This window comes from Chrysemys picta, chromosome 7 (assembly GCF_011386835.1).
Source record: "Chrysemys picta bellii isolate R12L10 chromosome 7, ASM1138683v2, whole genome shotgun sequence".
Lineage (NCBI taxonomy): Eukaryota > Metazoa > Chordata > Testudines > Emydidae > Chrysemys > Chrysemys picta.
In genome coordinates, this window is record NC_088797.1 from 39,272,676 (window position 1) to 39,293,350 (window position 20,675).

The window sequence follows — 20,675 nt, forward strand, 5'->3', positions numbered from 1 at the left end:
TGATGTGTTCCCACCACTCAATGCTTGTTTCCCGAGCCCAAAAGTGGCGTTCCACTGTGGTCAGTACCTCCGTGAATGCCACAAGCAATCTCGTGTCATAGCTACTACACATGGCGAGATCAATATCACACTCCTCTTGCCTTTGTAGTTTAAGGAATAACTCCACTGCCACTCATGATGTGTTGGTCAGAGTGAGCAGCATACTGCTCAGCAGTTCGGGATCTATTCCTGCAGCCCAAAAAGGCAGGGCACGCAGTACACAAACTGTTGAAAGATGGTGCCAAATGCAGATGGAAGCACAGAGATTTCTGGGATGTGAAGCAATGCATCACGGGTCATTGGGACAGGACCCAGGATGTTGCGCGACCTCCTCCGCCTTCTCACAAGTCTTAGAGGCAGAAGAGAAAGAGGTGCTCTGTGGTATAACTGCCCAGAGTGCACCGCTCCGAATACCGCCGCAAGTGTGAATATGCTTTTGCGCAGGCAGCTGACAGTGTGAACACACAACACCGGTTTCCCTTCAGCACTCTCTGAGCGGCGCTGTCACTTTGCCAGTGTAAACGTGCCCTAAATGAAAGTTTGCTGAGCTCTTCCAGCATAAAGTGGCCCTCCTCTTCTGGGGTAGGTGGGTGCATTACAGAGTTAGCCAAATGGATGGCACAACTGAGAATTATTATTATTACTATTGTTATTAATTTGTATTGTAGTAGGGCTTAGAAACCTGAATTGAGATTGGTACATTACTGTTAGACGCTTTACAAAATATGGTAAAAGACAATCCCTGCCCCAGAGAGCTTTATAACCAACGACAAAGTGGGAGAGGAAACAGTTGTATGGGGGATGTGAAGTGACTTTGTCCAAGGTCATGCAGCATATCAGTGGCAGAAGCAGGAATAGATACCAGGTGAATCATCATGCTTCAAGTATGAGGGCTTCTAGATATTTTAAGATGATGGCATCTATCACAGGTGGCAACTTTGTCCTTTCTCGGGGGAGCGCTCGACCCCCCACTCTGCCCCAGGCCACTCCACTCAACCACTTCCCCAAACCCCTATTCCCGCCCCCACCCCATCTCACCTCTTCCCACTCCTTTCCGCCCCCTTCCCTGAGCATGCCATGTCCTTGCTCCTCTCCTTCCCCTCCCCCCCAGCGCCTCCTGCTTGCTGCTAAACAGCTGATCTGTGGTGGGCAGGAGGTGCTGGGAGGGAGGGGAAGTGCTGATTGGAGGGGCTACTGGCAGGCGGGAGGCACTGGAGGTAGGGGGAGGCGCTGATTGGGGCGGGCTGCCGGTGGGTGCTGAGCACCCACCATTTTTTTTCCTGGGTGCTCCAGCCCTGGAGCACTCATGGAGTTGGCACCTATGGTATACACAGAAATGAATTTACCCTTGGATGGGCCATTCACTTCCTGCAAGATGGCTGAAATGTCTGTCGGGGTAACTATTTTGTGTGGTGTCAAGTATCAGAGGGGTAGCCGTGTTAGTCTGAATCTGTAAAAAGCAACAGAAGGTCCTGTGGCACCTTTAAGACTAACAGAAGTATTGGGAGCATAAGCTTTCGTGGGTAAGAACCTCACTTCTTCAGATGCAAGACTTCAGATGCAAGAAGTGAGGTTCTTACCCACGAAAGCTTATGCTCCCAATACTTCTGTTAGTCTTAAAGGTGCCACAGGACCCTCTGTTATTTTGTGTGAGTAACCTTCATCCTTTTGAATGTTCTCATTAGTCTCTCTTGGCTTTAAATGGTTAGTGATGCCTCAATCAACATATAGCTTGGCAGCAAAATTATTTTAATTTTACAACATGATTGATAATTATGTAGTTTTTCTCATTAGATGGAGAGACAAATGCCTCAACTTCTTCAATCTAGAGCTATTCACACTTCTATCAGGAGAATGATGGCGGACATGTTGATGATCAGCTGTTTCAAGCAGGTTATTTTTCAGTCAGGTTGGTGCAATTAGAGATTTTTAAAAAATGGAGGCTTCTAGATTCAAGCGCTTGATATTGATGCTTAAACTGAATCACATATATTTATCTTCCTTATGACATTTATCAACAACTGCCAGTTTAATAGAGTAGTCCTTTAGTTTCATTGTTCTCTCTCTAATGAGCTTAGAGACATCAGGAAACTCATGGGAGATGGTGTCCTCACTGGGGTGAAAAGGCCATAAAGCAGACCCATTCTGTACCAGTCTCAAGTTCCTAGTGCTGCATATCAAATGACAAACACTTAATCTGGGGATGTACTCTGAGGTATAACATCTGCATCTTGTTTTGCTGTGGAAACTCAATTTACTTTAGTTTCATGTTCTTTCTCTGGGTGTCTTGTGTGAGGTAATGGAGGCAGAGCTTTGAGTTAACAAAACAAATCACAGGTGAGCCTGTCCTTTGGTACGCCAGCAGTGGATTGGTAAACTTTGGCTCCTGATAATTGCAACTTAAATATTTATGAGAAGGTGCAGTCCTCCAGTGGAAGATTGTTTCACTTTGTTGTTTATCTCATGGAGTGCACAGATGGCTCTGTGTTGGAAGGCAGATTTCTGTCTTCCTTCCTCCCTCTTCCATTGTCTAATGCTTTGCATTATTACTGTGTTCCCGGGGCTTGGACTGTTGCACTGGGAAAGGTATAAAAAATGCAATAAGATGTAGAGAAATCCCTCCAGGCATGTTGTGAGACTCAGAGCACTCAAAATAGTTTTTGTTCTGCAATGTCTTATGGACAGTCAAGAAAACTGGATTTTGTTATCAAGAAAATTGGATCCAGATTTACAGAAAAATACCACTTTTTGTTTTGTTTCTTAGCTTAATGTAGACAGCTTATACTAGTTAGTTGCATATTACATAATTACTTCACTGACTTCCTGTAATTACTTGGCTACAATTTCCAAATAGTAAAGATATGTAGTGTTTTAGTGCGAAGCAAGCTATTATTAAATGTGTATGTTTTCCAAAAAGCCCAGTATAGATATATGATATCAGACACAGAGCCTGAAAGTAATTCTGCTAACTTCATTTGTTCACTTTTTTTTTTTTAATGAAATATCACATGTTCTTTCAAGTTCTAAAGAATAGTTTCCACCAGGGTTTTTTTTGCTGATCTTGCTTTTCACTCTGGATTTGTATAATCAGCTTCTCCTATTAACTCCAAAGCCTGTTTCAGTTTCTAAATATATAAAAATAGCTTTATAACACTGTCCTTCAAATAAGAGTGAGTGGAAATGTTGAACCCTATGAAAACCCCTTACATAGTGAACTGAAATATCTTACTTAATTTCCCTTTTATTTACACTGTACTGGATTGCTTCCCTCTGGATTAACTTCATTATTTTAATCAAAGTACGGTAATACACTGGGACAAACCTAGAGAGTCCCCTACATTTATACTCAGTAAGTTTTTTATTTTTAAATACCTTTTTTCATAATCCAAAAACAAAGAATTATAGACTTTTTTTCAGTGTTTGTTTCACTATCTCCTGTCACTGACGGGGAGCGTCCTCTTCAGTGTGAACTTTAAGATTCTTTTCCTTGTTGGTCCTGCAAAATAGGAGCAGTTTGGGTTTATACAGTATTTCCCTGGACTTTTGATGTTCCTCTAAGGCCCTCTAACATTTATTGAAGGACCTTAAATCAAGAATGAACAAACAAATATGGTACTGGGGGTATTCTATAACTTTCAAGGGGTTAAGATAAGCAGCCCATTTCCAGAGATAAAGTTTGGTAAGGTCTATAGAAGCAAATGTTCCACTGCATTGCATTAATGAGGAATTTGTTTAAAGGCTGTGACTTGTTACTCACAAGTGAAATTTGTTTCAGTGCCAGGTTTCTTTGGATGTAAATCCAGGGACTTTAGAATACACTGAAAAAGCTTAAATTGCTCCAAAGTTCAAACAATGCACTGTATTGTACAGAGGGCTGTTAGAGAGCAACTAGAAGCTTAAACAACAGTCGGCATTGTGTGGCATCTAAAATTATGAATGGAAAAAGTTCATCCATATGTATTGGTCTTGCTTTTTTTTAAACATCTAATTTGCATGAAAATAGTTGCCTCTTAATTCCTTTTTGAGGATTAATACAGATAGACCTTTATGTTTTGGTTCTGGCTGAGTAGACTCTAGAGTTTAACATGCTTCAGGCAGACAGTGTGCCAAGCAATTTAGCAAAGTTGTTTACAGTAACAATAATCCAGCAGGACAGAGGCCATAATTCTTCACTGATAATAGCACGAGGTAGTGATGAATACAAATTTCTGGAGGAGTGTTTACAAAAATTGTATTGTGCTTTCTCAGTTTTGTTTTTAATTTTATTTTAATGCCAGCCAACTTTTTCTTTTACACACAGTCTGTATCATCTCCCTCAAATATTGCTTTACAAATCAGCATGGAATTGTTGCTTGATACACAGAGAGCCATTGTTTCCTTTCCCTTTCAATAAAAGCCATATGCTTTGGAAGGTAATTGACTGCATGATATGGCACTGCTGGCTGTTGTATTGGCACGCTAGGACCATCCATGGGTGCAGTCACGTATATGCCATGTGTTTCCACAGTGCAGTTTTAATTTCTATGGGGCAGCTTTCTTGTTGGTGCTTCATCAGATATTTTTAGGGCATTGCTAATGCTCCTTCTGACTGCCCTGGTTGTATAAGTGCATAGGGGCTTGTGTCTGTACCACTTCTGAATTTTGGATGATTTCATGAAATTGTGTCATGAAATTAACTGTGTCTTGGAAAGCCTATATGTAGGTGGATCCCCTGTGAGTTTGCAGGCCTGTCATGTCTCTGACAGGCCAGAAACAATGGTGAATGATCAGCGCTCAACTGTCAATTCAAAGTAAAACACCTTGGGACAATAGGTTTGCTCTCATGGGAGAAGAGCTTTCTCCTCATGTCTGAAGGGGAGGGGGGAATTTGGAGTAATGGAAAATTACCAAAAAGGCAGAACAAAAGAAACAGGTGACCTTCCAGCAGAAGTCTGTAAAGGGGCTGGGGGGGCGAGGGTAGAGAGGAAATTTGGGTGAGGGGGGTGACAGGGGGAGCCATTTTGCACAAGATTAAGATGAGAGAGGCTTCTGCAGGAGCAGAATAGGGCTAGGGGGTGGAGGACCTTGCAAGCTGGAACACAGATGGTCTGCCAAGGGAAGAGAGAGCTAGCGAGGAGAGACACTGTGTTTAGTATGTTTTATTGTTTTGGGCGATCTGTACTTTCCATGATTAAATAGGAAGAGCATAAAGCTGAGAGACTGAACAAAGTACGTGTGCCTGTTGACTTAAACACAACTGCTGCATGCACCTGAGAGTGTTAAATGGTAAACTAGAAGATTCATACCTCTTTGGTGGGAGTTTTGGGACGGGGATGTTTAAGTGCTGGGGAGTTGGAAGGGTCAGTGTGTAGCTGGAGAGCATGTCCCAACACTTGGAGGTGGGTATCAGATAGAAGATCTGTGCCCTGAGCATGTGCTCACGGATCCCGAGTTTGGGGCAATGGCTGGACTCCATTCAGACGCCAGGAGCTTGAAATACCCACCGGGAATCCAGAACCCAGAGGGTTTGATTTTCCCATACAGCAGTCCTAGTGTGTGGGTGGCCAGGAAGGGCTGCATCTGTGACAACCATCATGATGTATGTATAATGGCACCTAGGTGTGCTCTGCACTCTCTATTAGGAGTGTACTGTTTGGAGGAGGTAGTGTGGGGAGGGAAGGGTGGAAGTGGACCATGTAGCATAGATAGAAATTTCAAATAGATGGCTGAACTCTTAATTAAGGTTATCAATGTCGGCTTGTCAGCCTCATGTAGATGGGTGAGGTTGTGAGAGGTTATAATCCTAATGTTAGTAATAGTTTGGGTCACCAGTATCTTTTTTTCAAATTAGTCCCAAAATAAGATAGTCTTGTAGCATTTTATTAGGGAAAGTCTGAATAAAGATTTTCTTGTGTAATTTTGGCGAGGGGAAAATAAGTGATGCTTCTATAGTCCCCAAAAGCATCACTCTAGCCAGTTGTCTAGGCCAGCAGGAACCACACTGAGGCTGAGATTTTCAAAGCCATCAAAGAGAGATGGATGCATAATCTTAATGGAAATTGGGTGCCTAAATCCCTTAGAGCTGAGATATTCCAAAGCTACTTAGCAGCCATGTTGAAATAAGGAATGTTTGTGAAAAATACAGAAGAAAATTGTGTAGTAGAATTTGGTTTAGAAGATTTGTTCATCCTAAGTTTTGTCACTATTTGGTTTGAGTTTTGAAATTAGATCATTGTTTTTCCTGGCCACTGATTTAACTAAATGTCCATGTCCCACAGGACAGGAACCTGTTGAACAAGGAAGTACAGGGCTATTGTGCACCCCTCTAACCTTTCCCTACACAAATTTTGCGTATTGCTGTTTTGTGTGTCTTCCTTGCTGCATCAGTGGGAGGAAAAATAACATACACAAGGTAATACTCCCTACTAGATGATTTATGTGGCCAGTAGTAGTAATGTTTATGAATAACGCTGAGAGTCTATAGTTCTTGTATCATAGCAGGAAAAGAGAAGGAAGCTGTACATTGCATAGCAAATCCGCTGTTGCAGCAGATAATTACCAGTCCAGTTACTTCATCACTGTTCTGCCTCCTTTCTTTCTGCAGCACAGGTGTGTGCAAGAACCCTACCTTTGGTGTGTTTTTTTTTTTTTTTTAGTGCATCATCATCCCTTTACTTTTCACTGCTCATCTTTCCTGAGGGATCTTTGCTCGATGGCTCACTTAGCACCCAGCAGTGTAATTTTCCCCTCACCCTTCCAAACTTTGTTAGCAGGCTCCAAGAAATATCTTGTTCTCCCAGGAAAAGGTTTGGAGCTGACTGTGTTTGAAAAGCAGTAGTTGTTCCTGGATACAGGATTGGCAGGGCAGCCATGCAGCCTGCTCTTCATGATGCCTTCCCAGTTTGTAGGGCTTAACATCAACACAGAAAAATAGAACTTTTCCCTTGTGTGTTAACACCAGGCTCTTCAATGTAGGTAGTAGTTAGATGCGGAAGAGACGTAAGAGACAAGGAGAAATATCCAATATTCAAATGATTATTGTACTTTCTCAGCCAAAAAACGTAGAAGGGCTGATTGGACATGAACCATCCCTTGTTAATAAGGGTGGGAATGTGGCCCAGCAATACTTCATATAGGAACAAACAAAACCAAAGCTCATAGTGAAAATCTGTTAAGTGAAGGTGGGGTGAAGAATGTGTTTTTTCACTGGCAGAAATTCCCATTGTTTTTTTTTTGAGAGTGGCACCTGGATACTATGGTGATGGGAAATGGCTAGACAGACACTGTTCCCGTGGCACATTGAAAAGCAACTTTGCTAATCCACCACTATGTTTTCCCCATTCTCCTACTTGTAAAACAAGCAGATTGGGGAATTTCTAAACTCTGCAGCTCTGAGGGTTTCAAAATCAGACAATCGATCTTCTGGGATTGATTTATCACGTCTTGTCTAGACGCAATAAATCGATCCCGGAAGTGCTCGCCGTCGACGCCGGTAATCCTGCTACGCGAGAGGAGTAGGCGGAGTCGACGGGAGAGCCTGCCTGCCGCGTGTGGACCTGCGGTAAGTACCTTTAAGTTTGAACTAAGATACTTCGACTTCAGCTACGTTATTCACGTAGCTGAAGTTGCGTATCTTAGTTCGAACTGGGGGCTTAGTGTGGACCAGCCCTAAGATATGTCACCTTGTTGATCTGTATTGCTGTCTTAAGATAGTCCCCAGACTTGTTCCACACCTCATGATCAATGTTTTATATTCCTAATTTTAATTCAGCAGGTCATAAGAAAAAGCAAAAATATCTTGTTTCTGTGACCCTAAAATAACCTAGGAAGAAGAGTAAATACCATACAACAGTTAGCCAACTAAAACAGGAATATCCAATTGTGCTGAACATTTATTGTTTGGAAAGTATTCTGATAAAAAGCGGAAGCTTTAGAAAAACATATTCCTAGCATTAAAAAGTAATAGACATGAGAGTACAGCACCTCCTTTGTGGTGGTTTTATATGCATTTTAAATGGGGAGAGGGAAGGGGAAGTGCCACATGATTCATACCAAACTAGTTAAATCCCAGCCAGTTTCTTGGATTTGGTATAAATATTTATAGCGTGGAAGGGGATTTTTTTTTTAATATGGTGGTTCTTGCTAAAGACCTTTAGATATCCTCTTCTGACATCTGGTGCGCATTGCTGCTGTTTCACCCCCACCCTTCAGCTTTCATGCTGTGGCATCTTGGGAAAGCTATCACAGTCACTCTGTGGTCAGTTTAAATTAAATCACATGGAGCCATCTGAGAGAATGCTGACATGCACAGTTTTCCTGCTGAACACTCTGAAACCAGTGGCTACAGTTAAGAGGTGAACTTTTCACTGCTGCCCTATTCTAGACAACAGACTACATAATTCACCAAAGAACTCCAAAGCTGGAGCTATGAAGATGTCCAGCACTAGCACTGACCCTTATAGCAGCATGACTGGTTCTTTCTCTCCAGTGTCCCCCTTCCTTCCCGAATTTCTGTAACACAGCTTAGTTTATTGGCCAACAATCAGAAATCCTCTTCTTGGAGAATCTTGAAAGTCCTACTTCCTAGCAGTGTAGGTAACTGCCTGGCAGTACTACAGCACTTGCCTTTGGACGTGCAGAATTTATGTTTGCAATGGATTAAATTCACCACCACCCTAATAGATTACAAGTGGCTCTCACGGAGTCCATATAGAAATTAATGTGATAAGTGAAACAAATGTTTGAATATGCTTTGTAATGTATTTTGCACTTCCAGTACCTTTAATCTAAAGGATCTTAGTGGGGGGGAGGGTTAGCTCAGCTCAGTGGTTTGAGCATTGGCCTGCTAAACCCAGGGTTGTGAGTTCAGTCCTTGAGAGGGCAATTTGTGGATTTAGTTGGGGATTGGTCCTGCTTTGAGCAGGGGGTTGGACTAGATGACCTCCTGAGGTACCTTCCAGCCCTGATATTCTGTGATTCTATGATGGGCTCTAATTCAGCCTTCCGACACACCTGTGAAATTGGCAAATATTATCCTTAGTTACAGATGGGGAGACTGAAGCAAAGAGAGGTTAAGTGACTTAGTCAAGTTCACACTGTGAATCAGTGGCAAAGCTGGGAATGGGACTCACAACTCCTGACTTTACAGTCCTTTGTCTCAACCAGTAAACCATATCATGATCTCAATCTGTTAGTGACCTAGATAGGCTTTCAACTAACTGCTTTTGAGATATGCAAATAAAAATTCCAGTGAGTCACCTATGTCAGGAAAATTTAGCATGTGTTTTAAAGCTCAGTGTCTGAACTAAATCCTTTCTTCCTTGTTAGCATGGGATGGGACGAACAGAGCCTTTAGTGCCCCCCAAAGGGGCCCTGCCTCCCAGCTATAATGAACCCTGGTGTCTCCCTGAATTGAACATAACTGAGGAAAGTGTTAGGATTCCTACTTGCACCTGGGGTTACTGGGAGCTAGTGTCCTAAAAAGGGATTATTCCGAGTGGCCTTGAAAGGAGCCAGAATTCCATCCCTCTCCCCAACAATATGAACCAGGACAGGTGCTCTGCAGACATCAGCTGGTTTGTTTATACTTTTGTGTTCCATGTTCTAGAGACTTGTGAGATTCACGAAAAAAATCTGGCCGGACACCCTGCTAGTTTGTTTTATGTTTGCTTCCAAAAATCTGTCAGTACATCTGAAATACTGGAGCTGGTGTGGGGCGGGGAGACGCCAGCTAAGTTGCTATCTAGCTGTGGGACCCTGGGCCTGTTGCAACAAGGCAGAGTTCCACAAAAGCCAGGGTAATATCACGTTTACCTCTGTGGCCAATGGCACCTGTCTGCCAGCTGAAGACATCACCCATGCTGTCCATGACCACGGCTTTCCCATTCACTAATGCGTAACTGGAGTTTGGAGCAGCACAAACTCTATTGCAGATTGGAGCATATGCCATATTTAACAGCTGGTGGACAGTGGACGTACACCAAAGTTTTTAAATATGCACCTTTAAGGTAATGCAGGGAAGTGTTACCCGAAGTGAGTTGGAACTGGTACACTTTCTAGTAGTCCAGAACCATTGAAGCAGGTAATTAGCTGGAGTGTGATATGATAGTTGGAGATTTGATTGCTAGAGTTCTTGGATCAGTTGCTGTCATCACTTGAGTGATGGGCAGAAACATCAATGAAATATGGATCTTGTTTCTAGTAGTCTGTCCAGAGATCCCACTGTTTGCTGTGCTGAATGTAGGAGTGATTGATGGAGGCATGTTTCTGCTTCTTTGACTGGAAGAAATAAGTAAAGGTTGAATTTGTGAGCCTGAGGGCAGGTGAGCCAAGAAAAGAGTGGACCAGCAAAGGACTAATAAGAATTAGGGGTTGGGTGAGAGAGCAAGACAATGGTGTCCTGGCTGAAGTCCTTTGAGATGTAGAATGTGCCCTCACTGATCTCAAGACCATCCACCCAGAGTGCCTCAGAGGCTCTGATTTATGCTCATTCCCTCAGTTTCCAGGAGCTCTGACAAACTTATCCTGGCTGACCAGAAATCTATGGTCGGTGGTAGGAAATCCTGTCCAGTCAGCGTGTAATTTCTCAGTAGTAGACACAACCCTTCCTCCATCTTTCCTGTCTGACTTTGCTTCCTCTCTCTGAAAGGTTTATTGGAAGTGAGCTTGTAACATGGGCCCTCAAACCACCATCCTCTACTTAAAATAAATTGGTCAGCTCTTGCTCTGAAGTAGGGTCCCATCAATCCTTTAATACCCAAGGACAGACTGCTTCCTGCAGCTCACTTAATCTCTGATAACATCTATTGCAGTCATTATGAAGAGGTGCATTTGAATGAGTGGGAATAGCCAGCTTCTTTTTCTTCATACCTTCTAAGGAGGTGCAATAATAATCTCCTCTGATCCCCCAATAGGGGCATAATGGGTTTTCTGAGACTGAGGAATGACTTCTGCTAGAGCAGTGGTTTTCAATCCCATGGTCTGCATGTCCCTGGGGATTTGCAAAGAGGTCTGCACCACCATTCAGAATCTTTTAGGGGTCCACAAATGAAAAAAGGTTGAAAACCACTATGTTAGAGGAACCAAATTACTTATGTTGGCCATTTTCTTTACTGTTGAAGAAGAAAAGTCCAATATTACAGTTCCCCTTTATCTGCTAGCGTAGGTTGACATTAATAACGCCTGAACTGCTCCTGATAGTGTTAGTCCTTCCCTCTCATAGAGCTGCTGCAACCATATAAAGTTTAGCTAAGTTGAAACTGTGAATCCCAGCTCCCCGGCCTCTGAAGTAAACTCTATGCCGATCTGTTCTTCAAACAAATCCTTCCCTGAGCTCTGATGGGGAACAGCGTGCCCCGAGGTTCCCTGGAAAGGAATGATTTTACAAGTTCTTGGTCACCAGAATTTCTCTCTTCATTCCCTTTATGCAGCTCAATCCACAGTGAAATGGCTGGGAGAACTTCTGATACTTCCAAGAAAGCCACATCTCAATATACCCACAGGGTGCCATTCTTTTCTTATTAAATCTTCCATTGTCTCCATGAGAGCATCTTTGCATCTCAGTCCTGTATCTGTATCCTTACCATTCCCTTTGCTATGTTCTTGATTTATATGGTAGGAGGAGAAGACACTGCTAAACTCAAGTATCAGGGGGTAGCCGTGTTAGTCTGTATCTACAAAAACAACAAGGAGTCCGGTGGTACCTTAAAGACTAACACATTTATTTGGGCATAAGCTTTCGTGGATAAAAACCTCACTTCTTCAGATGCAAGAAGTGAGGTTTTTACCCACGAAAGCTTATGCCCAAATAAATGTGTTAGTTTTTAAGGTGCCACCAGACTCCTTGTTGTTTTTGCTAAACTCAAGCTCGTTCTTTTGTAATTTGAGGGAAACTGCATGGGCAACCTTTATGTCAAACCCTTGCTCGAAAAGAAGGGCATATTGCCTGCTGGGTCAAAATAGTCGTCTTCCTTCTAATGTTATACAGACAGAATTCTGTCTGTATTCCTTTTGTTGCAGTCGGGTAGGTATCATTGTTATAAAGCTAGCTGTTCTATCTCAGTTTCCCAGAGGAATTGTGGTGCTACCCAGGCTGCCCTTCATCAATTTTGAATTTTGAAGATAGCGTAGAAACTTGTTGCATTTCCTCATCGGTAGAGACCCATCAGCATCATCCACTAGTCCCCCTTTCCGTGTTACCTACGACTATTTCATAGTTTCTGTGTCCACATTTTCTATCCCCAAAGGTGCAGACGCATCTCAGACACCTCTCCAGGAAATAAAGCCATAGCTGTGAGGCAGGACTTCCAGGCATTTGTTCCCTATCTCTTAGCAAATAAAATCCATGTCATTTTGCTTCAGTAAGGGAAAGAGCTTGCAAGCTTCACAAAATGGTCCTCAAGCTGAATGGGGACACAACCAACACTATAGCGATTATGCAGACCAGCCTGGATCAACTATCTGTAGATAGGCATTATCTTCTGCCTCCTTTACCCCTTCTCCTCTCCCATGATGCTACACCCTGATCTGAAGACACCGTTGTCCATGGGCTGATGTATTAGAAATTAGCTCTCCAGCATAACAGGTCTGTACTTCTTGAGTAGCTGACTCTTTCCTCGGCTCCACAATATCTGTTGCCTGTGGCAGAAGTTACAAGTGTTTTTGTTTGTTCTTATAGTGTTTGGACAAAGCCACTAAGGTCTGTTTCTTTAGTCTTGGACTGTACAGTATTTCTGTCAAGAGGACCATGATAAAAGCCTTGTTGCAGTCCAAACTCTGCACGTTAGCAGCATCTAGGGAAGAATACTGGCTCACATCTCCTAGTAAAGAACACTACGGAATCAACAGGCTGAAGGGATCCACTATCAGTCAGGCATGTATTCCTTGCGTGGAGTCTGAGGGTATGTCTATGCTGCAGTTATACACCTGTGGCTGTCCTGTTTCTACTGACTCAGGGCTGTTTAATTGCAGTTTAGCTGTTCGGGCTCAGGCTGGACCAAAAAGTTTGCATTTAGAAGATACTGACCATGCCATATCTGGGAAGGAGATGGAGTATCCAAGAGCTACCAGATGCAATAGCCAAGAGCTACAGTTATGTTACAGTACTTAATCTTACATGGAACTAACCAGTTTAAAATACCCCAGGCATGTTCTATTACAGAACCCCATCTCATCCCAGTATTGTCCTCCTGTAAGATTTGACCAGTGTGGAATTTTGAAATTGGGGGATTTCATATGTATTGCACACCAGGGAAATCGAACAACTAGGTAGAGCTTATACAAATACATTGATCTAAAAATATTATAAATCCCCGAAAATGCATGAGCTACCAGAGCAAATAAGAGTTAAGAGCACCACATGGCCCTAAGGTTTAAAGAAAAGAAAATAAACCAGCAACCAAACAGCAAGCTCTTATTTCTAAGAGGACAGAATGCCAACCATATTAGCTGACATGCATTCAGATTTGAGCAGTCCGTTGTTAAAATGTTGGTCAGTTTTGCAAATATTTAACTATATGTTCTTCAGAAGGAGTTATTCAGTTTTGGACTTTCACAAATTGAATCTCCTATTTGCCTCTTTTTCTCATTACATTTAATTTAACTTTTTACGATGTCTCTTGATACCACTCAGCCCATTAAAATACTGCTTAAGCACCTGATCTTACAAATCTTTCCTATTGTAACCTTACTCTCACTCAGATTTACTTTTGAAGTGGATGGCAAGTCTTTAAGCTTTGATCATTTTCACCTAATGACAGACTGGCCTTTGATCAGCTCTGCTTTCCTGTCTCTTATGTTTCACAATAAGTCACTTACCTTGGTGACAGAGAAAAGAAGAGAGAGACCCAGAAACTGCCACAACTTTGAAAAGGAGTGGTAATTTGAACTCCAGAACTGAGATACTGGTGAGCCATTCCTGTCTTTTCATAGATAGAATTTTTCACTAGGTATTACATATTTATCTTTCCTTTTTTTTTTTTTAAATGTAGATGTTGAGCTCAGATTTGGGAAACCAGAGGTAGAAACGTTTAACCAACGTCAGTCCTGAAGTTTGCCAGACACAAGTGTAATGGTATTCCATGTAAAGACTCTAAATATTAACAAAATTAAGCTGAATTTAAGGGGATATTTGTTACTCAGGTTTTTCATGACCATGATTTTGAGTAAACCTGTATTCATTTTCTATATTGGAAATGGAAATATACAGCTAATGTGTCACATGAAAACAATTTGGGGCCTGATCAAACCCCACTTAAGTCAACGGAAGATCTCCCATTGACTTCAGTGAGCTTTTAAGCCAACCCATGGAGATGTGTTTGAGATTTAAAACTTCACAAGGAGGAAAAATCATTGTCTAGATCTGAAATAGGCCTTTTTAAGAGTTCAGTGATTCATCCATGAGCAGTATTACTACACAAAGTGCGGTTAGTGGTAAACAAGCACTTCTAATTACATTTAGAATAAAGGGTATTTTGCCAGTGAGTTAAATGGAACATGCATCTTTCTGTAGTACAGTCAATAGTAATATAGTCTTATTAAGCAAGTACAAGAAAATGGGTTTTATTGTTTCTTGGAGCAGGTAAATGCCTTTTTCTTCTCTTTTGGAGGCTATAATTTGTTGTTCTACTTGTGCTGCACCCAATAAAAATAATCTGCAGTCATCAAGGAAATACTGCTGCTAATCAGAGAGTTGGGCAGTTGAACCATCAGCAGCCCATTTTACAATGCCATAGGTTTTGAAGCATACTCAAGATCACATACTTGGAGCTGTTAGACCCTGTGCATCCTGACTATGACTCTGGTACATAGTAATATATTGATCAACATTGCTTTTACTGGAGCAGGAGTGGCTTGTGACTCTACTCATGAGTTTAACTACTATACTTCTGGGAGAAGAATAAAGTGAGAGTATAATTCAGTTAGAGTGCAAGTAAAAATATTTTGCATTCATTTGTGGTCCTTCTCTACCGTTTTAAATGTTTAATGTATGTTTTTGCTAGGGGAGCTGGCTTGTGGGTCAGAAACAGTGTCAGTTAAGAATACCCCTTCTTCCTTCTGTGTTGAGCCAGGTGAAAAAGAAGCATCTCAGTCCATTTACATTACATTAGAAGGAGCCTGCTCTTCATCACAGGAAACAGCATCAGTTGCTTGGGAGATTTTCTGCTTCTTTTGGAACCTGCTTGCCTTCTGCGACTTGGGAAATATATTAATTAGCGTTGGTTGTAATTAGGTCTTGCAGGCAAGCTAATGTGGACACTTGTGTTTAGCTGCAGGCTGTCTGGATTCATGTACTGTAGCTCAGCATCTTGGAAGCAGGAGTTACTAAGTGTGAGAGAATGCAGAAAGGATCCCATTTTAAATGGCTAGCTTTGACTTCACTGGGACTAGTCACATGCTTAAAATTAGACATGCGCTGAAGTGCCTTGCTGAACAGGGGCCCACAACTGCCCTACAGCCAAAACTGCTGAGGTATGAAAAGTGAAATTTGACAGAAATAGGCATCCTTAAAGATTAGCATACGGCATTTAGGAGCTCCACGGAGGGGAAGCATGCAGGTCAGCTCCAGACCGCCTGCTCTGTAGCTTCATTTCCTCCCGCCCACCTGCCCCAGCACCATTCTGGCTGATCACCAAAGGTACACAGGATGGAGCCCTGCTCCTGCACACCGTAGGAGTGCCACAACACAGGAACGTGCCTGGCCTGCAGAACTCCTCTCTCTCTCTTAACAGTTGAAAGCTTGTCTCTCTCACCAACAGAAGTTGGCCCAATACAAGATATTACCTCACCTACCATGTCTCTCTAATAAGTTCTTAACTGGAGTTTAAGTGCTCAGCTAACCATGTATCTTTCCCTGCTCCTGCATATTACAGAGTAGTTCAGACTACTAAAATTACTACATACCTGTTTCTATAGTAGTGTAATATATAGAGAAATAGTAGGAGATCACGTAATCACTTCAAAGTAATGTATATGCCCAGGGTGCATGTACAAGCTTGGCTTATGCAGGCAACCTTAACGTTGACATTTCCTGGCCTTTGAGCGCTTAACCATGCACCCTTTAAGCCAGTGGTCCCCAACCTTTTTCGTCTGGCAGGCGCCAGACGACAAGCCATGGAGGATCGTGGCGGCGGACGAGCATCCACCGAAATGCCGCCGACAAGCAGGGTCATCCAGAGGTGTCGCCGCCGAAATGTCGCCAAAAGTTCTCAGGGATGGTTTGGATGTCGGCAAATGTTTCCCAGCAATATTTTTCTGCTGTAATTTATATGTTGAAGCTTGGGTTCTTGCTAGACTGATGTCATCTCGTGAGGACGCTGATCGGGTCCAATGCCAAATAAGTGAATGATTTATGGACTATAAAGCCAGAAGGGATCTATATTTTGGACTATAAAGCCACTGTGATTGGGCTAGTTAATCAATCAACCTACTGTATAATACAGGTGATAGAACTTCCCTGAATTGATTCCTGTTTGAGGAGAGTGCACTATTACAAGAGAGGAGGCGAAGGCACTCTCAACTATACAATAAAATAATTTAAACCATTTCCAGGTTAGAATTAGACTTTATCTATTCACTGGTATTTTTTTTCTCACGGTTTCATTAGGAATGTACTTGTATTCAAATTGTCTTAAAAAAAGTATTCTCCAGTCCATCAACTTCTTTTCAATCCGTACATTTTTGTTAATAGTATACAGCGCTTGTATAAATAACATGACATCTGATAGCTTGAATATTTATTTATAGACTTTTTATCATTAAATCAAGATTTACCATTGAACAATCTAAATGGATGCATGTGCTCCCTTTGGTCAAATAATCGTTAAAGTAGAACTGTGCTAAACTGTGTATCTTAGAAATCTCACACAAAATCTCAGATCTTAGTGAAGATTTAATATCTGCTAGATTTCATATTACTAAGATTTCACTTTTTTACAAAATTTAGCATGTTATGAAATATTTTAAATTATCTATAATCAGTTGACAAGATTGATGAACAAGGTACATTTTGTGATTCAATATCCTTGTTTGGCATTGTTTGTTCACTTAGTTGTAATTTTTAAATTTCAGCACCTTGCTATAGGTCCCCTACTCCATACTGAGTAGTTATGAATGACCCAGTTCTTCTTCTATAAACTCATGGATTGTAATTTTATTCCCATTTATGATCATCCTCCCTGCACTTTATTTCTCCCTATGTTGGAGAATGGAGTAGAGAACACAGAAAGTGGTGGTTAAATTTCACTGCTCTCTCATCTGCATGTTCCTCAGTTTCAGAATTTTATTTTAGTCTGTTTTGTGTCGAGAAGTGTATCTTGTAAATCTTTGGTTGGAAAGATGAAGACTTTCATTTCTGGAGTGTAATTAATGCTCAGATTTTATGGACTTAATAGCAGCCAGCTGGAAGGAGGAAATTGGGAGGGGGAATAGGATATGGTAGCCATGTTTGAATAGGCATGCTGCAGCCCACACTGAGATGCTGGGGTGGGGAGGAAGGAAGCAGGCTGACAAATGTGTGTGTATTAATTTTTTTATTTCTAGTCTTGGTGAGTCATGGACTTCTCAGAAGATTTTATCTGATGCATTTTGGGATTTCTCTGGTATCTTGCTGTCAAATCAGCATTTGTAAAAACATGATTTATGCCTTTATGAAGCTTGTATTGTATGTAACATTTCAGCAGGGAGACACAGTGCTGACTGAACTCGAGAAAACACAAATACTATAAATGATCCAGTACTTACGGGACAGTAGCAAGGTATTTTAGGGCTGACCAGCGGGACTGGATCTGGAATGCTGCTTTTCTAAACATATAGCTTAGGTTAGGTCCATTATACTAAAGAAACCTCAGATTTAAACTTGTAAGTTGATAAAGGAGGGAGCATTCTTGCTGAGTGCATGGAGTCTTGTTAACGGAGCTGTATGTTACTGCAATACTTGTATTACAAGCGGATGGTACGTCACGTCATTATCTCTGTTTAGCTTGTCTGTACTCTATCATGTTGCCTAAGAGTTCTAATTAAAAAGAAAAGAAAACAAAAAAAGTTGACTGGGATGAATAGTCCTAAGCAGAACTATTTGAAAGAGGCAGATATGCAGTGCCTTACCCAGCTGCTGGTTGAAACAAAGAGAAGTATTATGAGAAGCATAATGAACATACGTTGGCTATCGGTGCTTCAGTTGCAGCCCAGACGCGGGCCTGTGCAGTAATGGATTTTGAAGATTGGGTATAGGCTTGTGGAATTTTATGGAATACAGTTTTATCAGAGTGTTGTCTTGCCAGTAGGATGATGTCAGTCTGGTTACCATAGAGTGTGGTCAGACAGAGACAGACAAATCCAGTCAGTAAAACAGCATTTTGTTTGGTAGACTGAGTTGTGGTTTCTCTCTCTCTGATTTAAATTAAAGTGCTGTAAAGAGGAAAAAGTTGAAAACAAATCTTTTTTTATTTCAAAATTTTTAATGTAAACCAGTTATAGGCCTAATCAGTCTTGAAGGCCACATGAGAGGCTGAGTTTGCAGTGTGGGATAAATACAGCATAATGCATGCAGCAGGGGGTTATGTTTATAAAACAGTTTATCCCTGCAATTGATGGTGAGGCCATTAGTGTTCATCATGGATCTCACCTCTCTCCCCCCCCCCCCCCCCCCCCCCCCCCCACACACACACTGCCTTTTCTTTTGGGTTCTTTCTGCCAGCCCTATCTCCCTATAGGGTTTCAGTCCTGTGAAGTACTGAGCACCTCCAGCAAGATGCTGATGGCCATCCAATTCAGTAAGAAAGTCCTCAGCACTTTTCTGATACCCAGGGCCTCAGTAACAATGTTTTCATAAAGTTGTAGTGGTCATGACATTCATCTGATTTAGTTTTGCTAAGTGGCATTGCCATGCCATGGATGAAATCACTAGAACACTCAGAACTAGCTGGTGACTTTAGTTGCTCTTAGAATAATGATCCCAATATTTTTTGCTAAGTACATCTAAGAGGCTGAGAGAAATTGATCACTGGAATCTTTGTAGAGCTTGATGGGTTTTATTAAGAGCTAGTGAAGACCCTTTACGCTTTACTGAGTTCCTTTAAAAAGGCTTTTATTACACCAAGTGCAGAAGATAACATTTCACTATTATGAACTTTCTAACTGAATGTGTTTTATTAATTGAGTTAGTAATTCAAACAAGTGCTGTTGCCACTACAGACACTATTTTGGCGGGGGGGGGGGGGGGGAATCCTGATATTTGGCAAAATAACAAAAGATACAGCCAATTTAGGAAATGTTACTTTGTGTCTCTTTGATGTGATACTGTGTCAAACTCCCTGAAAACCGAAACAGTTTCTAGTTTGGCGAATGGACAGTACTGGTAGATTTTTGCCTTTCACATCCACTCTGAGACTTCAAAAGTGACCTTGGACATGGTGGAGGGAGGAAGGATTGGGGGGAAGGGAAGTATCAGACTCTTCAGAATATCAAGATTTCATCTTTTGAAGTGGGTGTCAACTTACACTTCAAAGATAGAAATGAGGGAGATAAGCTAGGTAGGGAGTAGCTGATTATGATATGATTTAGTGCTGTTGATATAGCCACAGGCTTCTGTCAGAATGTGACCATGATATATGTGGAGCTCCTTACTGGTAACGTTAAAGGTTGAAAAATGTAGTATAGAATTTATTGATCAGAAGGTTAAGTTCTTAATGGCAAAACCTCCTTTTTGTAAAGGCTTTTTCTGCTGGGGTAGGGGATTTGCAGCTAACAATTGGCTGTTTTAATACAGCACATGGTCTGCATGTCCAGTTTCAGAATGTCTGCTGTAGAACATACTTTCTACTATTTAGTTTCAAGATGGAAAATTCCCATCTAGCTTCAGTGCCAGGGTCTTTAATAGAAATCATGACTTGTGGTGTAATATAGGTCACAGTATATTTGCTAGTTTATATCTTACTGACTCAATTGGCAAAATGTTTATTTTTATTGGTAAACTTTCAGGAGGTTTTCTTGTCACTCGTTCTTTTTCCAACAAAATAGTACTTGTCACCCGTGTGAATTAGGGCTACTTTCTATAAATCATCTGTTCAATAGTGGTGATATCAAAATGTGTAGTGGCAGACAAAGATATCTTTCTTAGGTACCGCATTGCTATAGATGGATTTGAGTTTATCCTAATTTTATTTCCCAAAATTGTGACCATGTGGAAACTAAAATGCATCAGACACTGAAGGAAAAACACCAATTTTAAACTTTAACAAAAGTGTTTGTTTCAGAAGCATTACCAGGGAAGGTAAAGTTGATAGTCCAGATTACCTTCAGATTCCCCCGAAAGCCCCCAAAAGTGATTTTCTTAATCTAAAAGTCCATATGAGGTTTAGATCTGACCTATTGCAGTAGAGATGGATGTATCAATGGAGGCTGTAAACATTGGTGAACACTGGCATTTAATTGTAAAGGGAAGAAGTTTGCAGCCCAATTTGTAAGGCATGCTTAATTACAGCAAATGGATATGCTATATAAATGTATCATTTCTTGAATTTGTATATACAACCCCTGTATGCTGCAAATGAGATTTTCTGCTAAATCTCAGATGCTGTGATGAGGTGTATCCCCTGGGTTTACTGCTAGCTTATCTAGTTGAAAATTAACTTGTTTAGGATTGAAGTGTTATGATCCAT

General features: G+C 41.4%; 2 protein-coding genes and 1 long non-coding RNA gene across 4 annotated transcripts in view; 2 read left to right on the forward strand and 1 right to left on the reverse strand.

The window, feature by feature from the left end:
- Nucleotides 1-20,675, forward strand: part of TAMM41 (TAM41 mitochondrial translocator assembly and maintenance homolog) — a 166,539-nt gene that overhangs the window by 144,986 nt on the left and 878 nt on the right. The gene's annotated exons all lie outside the window — the stretch shown is intronic.
- The window catches only part of VGLL4 (vestigial like family member 4), a 138,863-nt gene that overhangs the window by 81,568 nt on the left and 36,620 nt on the right, over nt 1-20,675 (forward strand).
- On the reverse strand, nt 1,770-7,902 carry LOC135972860 (uncharacterized). The gene is made up of 2 exons (XR_010589436.1): nt 3,412-7,902; nt 1,770-2,616 (listed from the first exon to the last, which is right to left on the reverse strand). It is a non-coding gene; the product is annotated as an uncharacterized LOC135972860 (long non-coding RNA).